The sequence below is a fragment of the Grammomys surdaster genome, unplaced genomic scaffold, assembly GCF_004785775.1.
Source record: "Grammomys surdaster isolate TR1022 unplaced genomic scaffold, NIH_TR_1.0 199, whole genome shotgun sequence".
Lineage (NCBI taxonomy): Eukaryota > Metazoa > Chordata > Mammalia > Rodentia > Muridae > Grammomys > Grammomys surdaster.
This window is the reverse complement of record NW_021604644.1, coordinates 3,891,085-3,900,207: the sequence shown is the minus strand read 5'-3', so window position 1 is coordinate 3,900,207 and position 9,123 is coordinate 3,891,085.

Sequence of the window (9,123 nt, the reverse complement as noted above, 5' to 3'; positions counted from 1 at the left end):
GTTGGTTGGTTGGTTGGTTGGTTGGTTGGTTGGTTGGTTGGTTGGTTAGTTGGTTGGTTGGTTGAGATAGGATCTTGCTGTGTAGCTCTGGATTACCTGGAACTTGCTATGTAGATCAGAGAGCTTCAAACTCTTAGAGACCTGCCTGCCTCTGCTTCTGGGTGCTAGGATCACTGGCATATTCAACTGTACCCAGACCAAAGTTCAGCTTGTTTTTTACAAAAATACTCAAAAAATTCGGTTAAAAAAATTGTCTTTTCCAGCAAATGCTACAACACCTGATACATGCAAATAAATCAAGTTGAACCTGTTTCAGATGACATACAACTCTCTCGGTAGATCAAAGACCTTAATATCAGAACAGAATTAGATAATCTGACAGTAGATTCCTAGATAGAAAATCATCAAAACCATGAACACTCAAAGAAAAAAAAACAAAGGAGGAAAGGTATGCTTTATCATAATGAATACAGAAAACACATAGGAGAATACTTTAAAGGCTATCTGGGGGAAAGTATCTGGGAAAATGTCATGATGACACCCATTATTTTACACAAACAAAAATTTTAAATCGTCTGATAAAAGACATTTCTTAAAATTTACATTTCAAAAAAGAGACAGTTTTCCTGATTTAAAAGTGGGCAAGAGGGCTTGAGAGATAGCCCAGGTAAAGAGGTGCTTGCTGCCAAGCCTGGCGGTAAGAGTTGAATCAGTAGGACCCATGCCATGGTATGAAACCCAGCAACGACGTATCCTCTGTCTGCCACATGTGCACTATGGCATGCCTGCCTCCCACCCCTGCTAAATAAATAAATGTGATTTTTAAATATAATCTGATTAAATAAAATAGGGGTTGAAGACATAGCTCAGTAGTTAACAACATGTTGAGTGGTTCACAACCACTTGTAACTCCAGCTCTGGGAGATCAGCATCCACTTCTGACCTCCAGGGCATGCATGCTTGCACATTGCTAACACACATACATCTACAGAAATTTTAAAAAATCTTGTTTACAAATGTAAGTGGGCATGGATATAAATAGATATTTTTTTCTAAAGGAGATATACAGATGGCCAATAAGCACGTGAATAAACGCTTAAAACTGTAAGTCCTCACTGTCAATAGGACAAAACGACAACCAACAAATTGGGAAAAGATCTTTACCAATCCTACATCTGATAGAGGGCTAATATCCAATATATACAAAGAACTCAAGAAATTAGACTCCAGACAACCAAATAACCCTATTAAAAAATGGGGTATAGAGCTTAACAAAGAATTTTCAAAGGAAGAAACTCAAATGGCCGAGAAGCACCTAAAGAAATGTTCAGTGTCCTTAGTCATCAGGGAAATGCAAATCAAAACAACCCTGAGATTCCATCTCACACCAGTCAGAATGGCTAAGATTAAAAACTCAGGTGATAGTAGATGCTGGCGAGGGTGTGGAGAAAGAGGAACACTCCTCCATTGTTGGTGGGACTGCAAGATGGTGCAACCACTTTGGAAATCAGTCTGGTGATTCCTCAGAAAATTGGACATAGCATTACCTGAGGATCCAGCTATACCACTCCTAGGCATATACCCAGAAGATGCTCGAACATATAACAAGGACATATGCTCAACTATGTTCATAGCAGCCTTATTTATAATAGCCAGGAGCTGGAAAGAACCCAGATGTCCTTCAACTGAGGAATGGATTCAAAAAATGTGGCATATTTACACAATGGAGTATTACTCAGCTATTAAAAACAATGAATGTGAGAGTTTCCTAGGTAAATGAATGGAACTAGAAACTATCATCCTGAGTGAAGTAAGCCAATCACAAAAGAACACACATGGTATTCACTCACTGATTATCGGATATTAGCCCAGAACCTTGAAATGCCCAAGATGCATCTCACAGGCCACATGAAACTCATAAAAAAGGAAGACCAAGTGGGGATGATTCAGTTCTTCTTAGAAGGAGCAACAAAATACTCAAGGGAGCAAATATGGAGACAAAGTGAGGGACAGAAACTGAAGGAGGGGCCATTTAAAGACCTTTCCACCTGAGTATCCATCCCATGTGCAGTCACCAAAGGTAGATGCTGATGTGGAAGTCAGGAAGTGCATGCTGATAAGGGCCTGATATGGATGTCTCCTCAGAGGCCTTCAAGAGTCTGACATATTCAGAGACAGATGCTCACAACTAGCCATTGAACTGATCATGAGGTTCTCAATGGAGGAGTTAGAGTGAGGACTGAAGGAGCTGAAAGGGTTTGTGGGTTCATGAGGAGAGCAACAATACCAACCAACCACAGCTCCCAGGGTCCTAACCACCAGCCTGGGAGCACTTATGGAGGGATCCAGGGCTTCAGCTGAATACGTACGAGTGGAGGGTCCTGCCGGGCACAGGTGGAAGATGAGATCCTTGACCTCATGAAGGCTGGACGCCCCAGGGGGTGGGAATTTTGAGGGTGGGGACGTGGGAGTGGGGGGTAGGTGGGGGTTACATCCATGGAGAAGGAGGAGGAGGGGTAAGGGGATAGGGGGTTCCCGGGTGGTTGGGGGATGGGGTAAGGGGACAACATATGAAATGTAAATAAAATATCCAATAAAAAAAAAAAAGAAAAAAAAAACTGTAAGAAGTCCTCTGGTCTTAAGGGCACATCTTTATAACGGGACTTTTTTGGACCTTCCAGATAATAGATAATGACATGGAGTCTTTTTAATATTTAAAAGCTTAGGCCTGAGCTGGCCAGTCTCCCAACTATTCTATCCCAACTACTACTGGCCAACTTCCTGCCACGTGGTCAGATCTATGTTTCCGCTCCTCTGTGGTCTCTCCATCCAACTCGAGTCTGCTGGTAAATCCCCTTCTGATTTCTTCTCCAGAGACCCTCTCTCTGCACAGAAGTTCCACCTTTCATTTCCTGCCCAACTATTGGCTGTTAGCTCTTTATTAAAGCCAATCAGCAAATAAGGAAGGATGAATATTTACAAAATATGAGACTGGTGATGGGATCAAGATCCAGCCAGTTTTCAGCTCTCTGCTGATTTGGCAATCAATTGTTTCTGGCAATACAAAGATAGCCTTCACATAATGCAAAAGGCTACCCTTCCAGACCTAACTTGTTTTCCACTAGGCTACATCTCTTAAAGGTTCAGCCACCTTCCAGTCATACCAGAGGCTAACCACCCGTCAAATCCTTTAACACTGCCTTTTGAAGACATTCCAAATCCAAACTATAGCAGCAATGACACCTATTAGGGTTGCACGCCTACCAGTAGCCTGGTGACGTATTTAACAAATGAAAGTTATTTTTTCTTTATGATGTTATAGATTCAGAATTAAATTGTGTGAATGTATTTGGAGGAAACAGACTTCAGACTTATAGATTTGATTAAATTTAAAGGTAAAGTGTATAAGTGTCTATGCTGACTCACTGGGCCAAGGTCATGTGATATGGCTGCAAGGGATGAAACCAGGGGCCATAGAAAGACTGAGGCTGTAACAATTGTATTGAAAGCAATCAGACTTTTTACACCTTTATCAGAAATTGAATATAATGGCAATTCTCAGGATTAATATAGTTGTTGCCAGGATACAATGACGGTAGGTAGCAAGTTACACACGGTATACGAGGTTGATGTCTAAGAGCAATTGTCCTGTCAAGCTTCCATGCTTCCTTGACTTCCAAGTTGACATACAGAGAAACAAAGTGACCTGCATGCTTCACTGCCTGAGGGAGTCCATCAGTCTCACAGGAACTGGAAGGCACATTGAGTCCCAAGAGCCAGGACCTCTAACCTGAAAAACCTATGACATATGCCTCTCAAGGCAGCTAGGCCAGGCCAACGACGCTGTTTCCTGTAAAGGGGGCCAGAGAGATTGCCTTAGTGGTTAAGAGCGTGTGCTCTTGCAGAGGGCTAGAGTTTGGTCCTCACATTAGACAACCCACCCAGCTATAAATGCAGCTCTAAGGAATCCAGACACTTCTAGTCTCCACAGGCCCCTACAACCACATGTGCATAATTTCCCTCATATACATTTTTTTTGTTGTTGTTTTTTCGAGACAGGGTTTTTCCTGGCTGTCCTGGAACTTGCTCTGTAGACCAGGCTGGCCTCGAACTCAGAAATACGCCTGCCTCTGCCTCCCAAGTGCTGGGATTAAAGGCGTGCGCCACCACTGCCCAGCCTGTTTCTCATTTCTAAAATAGGACAAATACCCACAAATTAATCTTGAGTTTTGAATCAATCAGCCTATCTACCTATATATCTATAGCAGATTGGGAGAATACTGGACATATTCTAGGGCTGTTTGTTTTATATGAAGGCTATATAACAGGAGTGCTTTACTCTAGTACAGTGTATTGAGTCTTAGAAGTCTCCATAGTTTAAAGGACCCAGTTTCTTGGTTTTTTAACTCTTGATTCTTGCTGTCACCATATGAGCCCTGTTTCACGGACTAGTTAAACCCAGCAGTGATCTAAGGAAAATGGAAAACAATTAAGTCACTCTAGGCCTCCAAGAGACCTCTGCAGCAGGATCCAGGGACTCCGCCAAGAAAAGACTCGGCTACTCCTAATTCTTATCTGTCTTCATCTTTCCTTACCTGAAACTTTCTTTCTCCCCTCTACTCTTAGTCCTCTCTTCCTCATAGTCTCTCCCTTTCTTTTGTGTGTTCATGGCCTGTCCTGACTCTAGCAGACTTGTTGTACCTCATGACTTTTAACCCTGACATCCCTGCCATCTGCCTCGGCTTCTGACTGTTCATGTAACCCCCTCAGGAGTATGAGTTATAAAGACAGAGCTCTGGGACCTGAAGGCTTCATAGACCAGTGATTATTTACCCCATCCTGGCTACTGGGTACTGGGTGATATCGGCAAGATCACAGCCTGAGCCTTTATTTTATGTAGGATAAATGAGCCGAGAGAAAGATGTGTGTGAAATGTGTATATCAGCAATCGGCTACTACAGAGGTGGGGTTGGTGAAGAGAGTTCTTCACAGAAGAAGAACCAATGGGAAACTGTAAGGGACAATGGCATTTCACAGTGGCCCCAGGATAGGTATGACATTTGAGGCTTGTTCATATAAGTATAAAAGTCCCACTATCTGCAGTTTGCAAACCACTGGAGGAACGAGAAAGGAGGTGAACTCAGTTCAAGGATGAAGCCTGAGAACTGGGAATTAGGGTACTGAGAGCTGGCAGCTTCAATGCCTCGGAGCAGAAGGAGACAGATGTTCCAGTATAAGAGGAGAGCCTGAATCTGTCCTTCTGGTGTCTTCTTTTCTATCGGGTCCTTGTCAAATACGATTCCTCCAACAAGAGCAGAGGTGGATCGTCTTTACTCTGCTTACTTCTTCAGATAATCTCTTCCAAACCACTAACAGATGTTATTCTGATGGTTTGAATGAGACGTCCCCCAGAGTCTCAGACATTTCCAGTTGACCGCACTATTTGTGGAGGTTTAGGAAGTGTGACCCTGCTGGAGAAGGTGTATTATATCACTGAGGGTAGGCCCTGACATAAAAAGCCTCCCTACAGCTTGTTTGTTCTTCATGTTTGCAGCACAAAATGGGAGTTCTCAGCTGTTTGGAATACCATACTTGCCTCTGCTCCAATATCATGGACTCTAACCCATAAGCCCATAAGCCCAAATTAGCTCTTATTCCTGTAAGTTGCCTTGGACCTTGTATTTTATCACAGTAACAAAAAGTTCACTAATACAACAGCTATCTGGGTATCACTTGCCCGCCCAGTCAACCTGACAGTCAAGTACCATCACAAGGAGGGCATAGGTGAGGGCCTGGTCTACCGAGTGAGTTCCAGGACAGCCAGGACTACACAGAGAAACCCTGTCTCGAACTCAAACTATCTAAATATTTATTTATTTATTTTATTGATGAGTACACTGTAGCTGTCTTCACACACACCAGAAGAGGGCATCCAATCCCATTACAGATGGTTGTGAGCCACCATGTGGTTGCTGGGATTTGAACTCAGGACCTCTGGAAGAGCAGTCAGTGCTCTTAACCGCTGAGCCATCTCTCCAGCCCGAACTCAAACTATCTAAAAAAATTTTTTATTAAAAAGGCTGGGAAAATTTAACCCAGGCAGCCTGATTCAGACAGCCCTGCATTCTACTTCCTAGCTTCTGGGCAGCCAGCTCAATGGAAAAGCATAATGTGGTGTTTCTGCAGCCTTCATGTAATTTTCTATGGTAAAAGTCACTCACTCTCAGAGTTTTGTTTCCCTTTTTTCAGCTTGAATAACATTTTGTTATTGTTGTCATTTGTTGGCAAACTTTAAAACCTTTTTTTTTTTTTTTTTTGGTTTGGTTTTTTGAGACAGGGTTTCTCTGTGTATCCCTGGCTATTCTGGAACTCTCTCTGTAGACCAGGCTGGCTTCGAACTCAGAAATCCACCTGCCACTGCCTCCGAAGTGCTGGGATTAAAGGTGTGCACCATCACCGCCCGGCCACTTTAAAACCTTTAAAATTACTTTTTACCCCTTGATTTTTATTTTATGTATTTGGGTGTTTTGCCTGCATGAATGGTTGTGTAGCACATGCGTGAAGTTACAGATGATTGTGAGCTGCCATATAGTTGCCAGGAATCAAAGCTTGGTTAAGAGCAGCCAGTGCTCTTAATCACCGAGCCATTGCTCCAACTCCTGTGGACTTTTTTAAGAGACAGGAGTATATAGTGGGAAGAATATAGACTCTGGAATCTGACAGTTCTGGATTTGAATACAGATTCAAACAGTTATCTCTGTGTGACCACTGTAGCCTTTCTGATCTCTAATCTTTATATTGGTAGAATAAACGATTTTAGGAGTACTAGAAAGTTTACATATAATCCCGATGCTCGGTTGGCAACAAGTTCTATTATTAGAGAGAACGATAATATCCTGGCAGTCACTGGTACACTGGCATTTCTTTACTGCCATTGGGTGGCATCTCACATGGACGGTCCTCTTTTGGTTTTCTTTTATCCCCCATCCCAGGGCCAACTGGGGCCTTGTAAATGCTAAATAGAAACTTTATCACCTCCCCAACCCTTAAAGTTAAGTGTTACAAATATCCCATGAGGGGCCGGAGAGATGGCTCAGCGGTTAAGACCACTGACTGCTCTTCCAGAGGTCCTGAGTTCAAATCCCAGCAACCACATGGTGGCTCACAACCACCCATAATGAGATTCGATGCCCTCTTCTGGTGTGTCTGAAGACAGCTATAGTGTACTCATAAGTAAAATAAATAAATCTTTAAAAAAAAAAAAACAAATATCCCATGAGCCACCATTCCATCCCTACAGCACACTGTCCTGATTAGTTAAGCATTGTTGCATGTTGGACCTAGACTACTTCTCAGATCACCCAACCAGAGAGTTTTTTTTTTTAAAGATTTATTTATTTATTATATATGAATACACTGTAGCTGTCTTCAGACACACCAGAAGAGGGCATCAGATCTCATTACAGATGGTTGTGAGCCACCATGTGGTTGCTGGGATTTGAACTCAGGACCTCTGGAAGTGCAGTCAGTGCTCTTAACCACTGAGCCATCTCTCCAGCCCCAACCAGAGACTTTTAAGCAGTGGAAATCGACACAGGAGACCGAACTGTGTGTCATTTCTCCTTTAGGACCAGAGAGAGTGGCTGTCCAGCAAATTTCTTTAGTAGCTCATCTAAACTTGTTTTTATTTCCTTTTAGTCTCTTCTTCACCTTTTGACAAGTAAGGTTTGGAAAGAGTTGCCAAAGATGACCCTAAATTCTTACCCTTTTGAGGATGAGCAAGAAGAGAATCCCAATCCCATTGGTCGTTACCCTGTTCCTTATAAGAAAGACCTGCCCTTTGACATTGTAGAGCTCATGGAAGAGATTGAAATAAAGGTGAGATGCACCCTGCTGCAGCGGTCACTGCCAGTGGAGACTTGTATTGTCTGTCCTCAATGTGATGGCCAGTACTGCTTGCCACAGTCTGTCTATGCTCACCACTGTCTGTCTAACCTCACCACTGTGACTGGACCCTTCCTGGGCTAGGTACCTTAGTCCATATGCTTTTCCTCTTAGGTGTATCTGTGCTCTACTCTGTCCCCTAGTCCTCTGGCCACTGTAACTAAGGTGTACTCTGTATTTCTGTCTAGCACTATAGTGTAGTGTGTGTGTGTGTGTGTGTGTGTGTGTGTGTGTGCATCCATATCCAATATACCCTAGCAAGGGTGCATGTCAGATGCATAAGTGATAAGTATCTTTTTCTTTCCTGTAAACATCAAGCAGAAAAGTGAAAATAATCTGATTCTGTTGAAGTCTATGAGTATGTATACTTCTATATATTCTATTATGTTCCATTATTAATATTTTGATGTCTTCTTCCCTATTTTCTTTGTAAAAAAAATCCATGTAAATTTCTTTAATGAAATGGTTATTTGAATATGTTTCTAGGTCAAAATGTAATTAATTTTAGTGGTGCCTTATATAAAGTGGAACCTACTTGTATAAAGATGCTGTAATTTATCGCAGCAGTCCACCAGAACTGTATTTGAGCATGTAACAAACTACTCATACGTGTATCTTTGTATGTGTTTACATGTTTGTCCGTGTTATCTCTTTGTACATCCATGAATTGCTCTTTGATTACAGTTTAGTTTTGGTTGTTGTTGCTTTTTTCCACTATAAATAATCTTTCCATTTGTAGAATAACATTGTAAAGTCCACATTAAATCGACGGCATTGCTTAAAATAATTCCTTAAAAATTTTTGTAAAAGCAAATTTAATAAAACTGAACCAAAATAATGTATCTCTAAATATCCATATAATATCTTCTGTATCAATCAATAATTACATGATCTGATTTTTATCTTAAAGGTTTTTGACTCTGCGTATAGCCAAGATAGATTCAGTGCTTTAATGTTCGACTGTAGAAACAGTTATGATTCTCACAAGTAAGGAACAGCAGAGGGGCTGGAGAGATGGCTCAGTGGTTAAGAGCACTGACTGCTCTTCCAGAGGTCCTGAGTTCAATTCCCAGCAACCACACATGGTGGCTCACAATCATCTGTAATGGGGATCTGATGCCCTCTTCTTGTGTGTCTGAAGACAGCTGCAAGGTACTATAAATAAATAAATAAATAAAT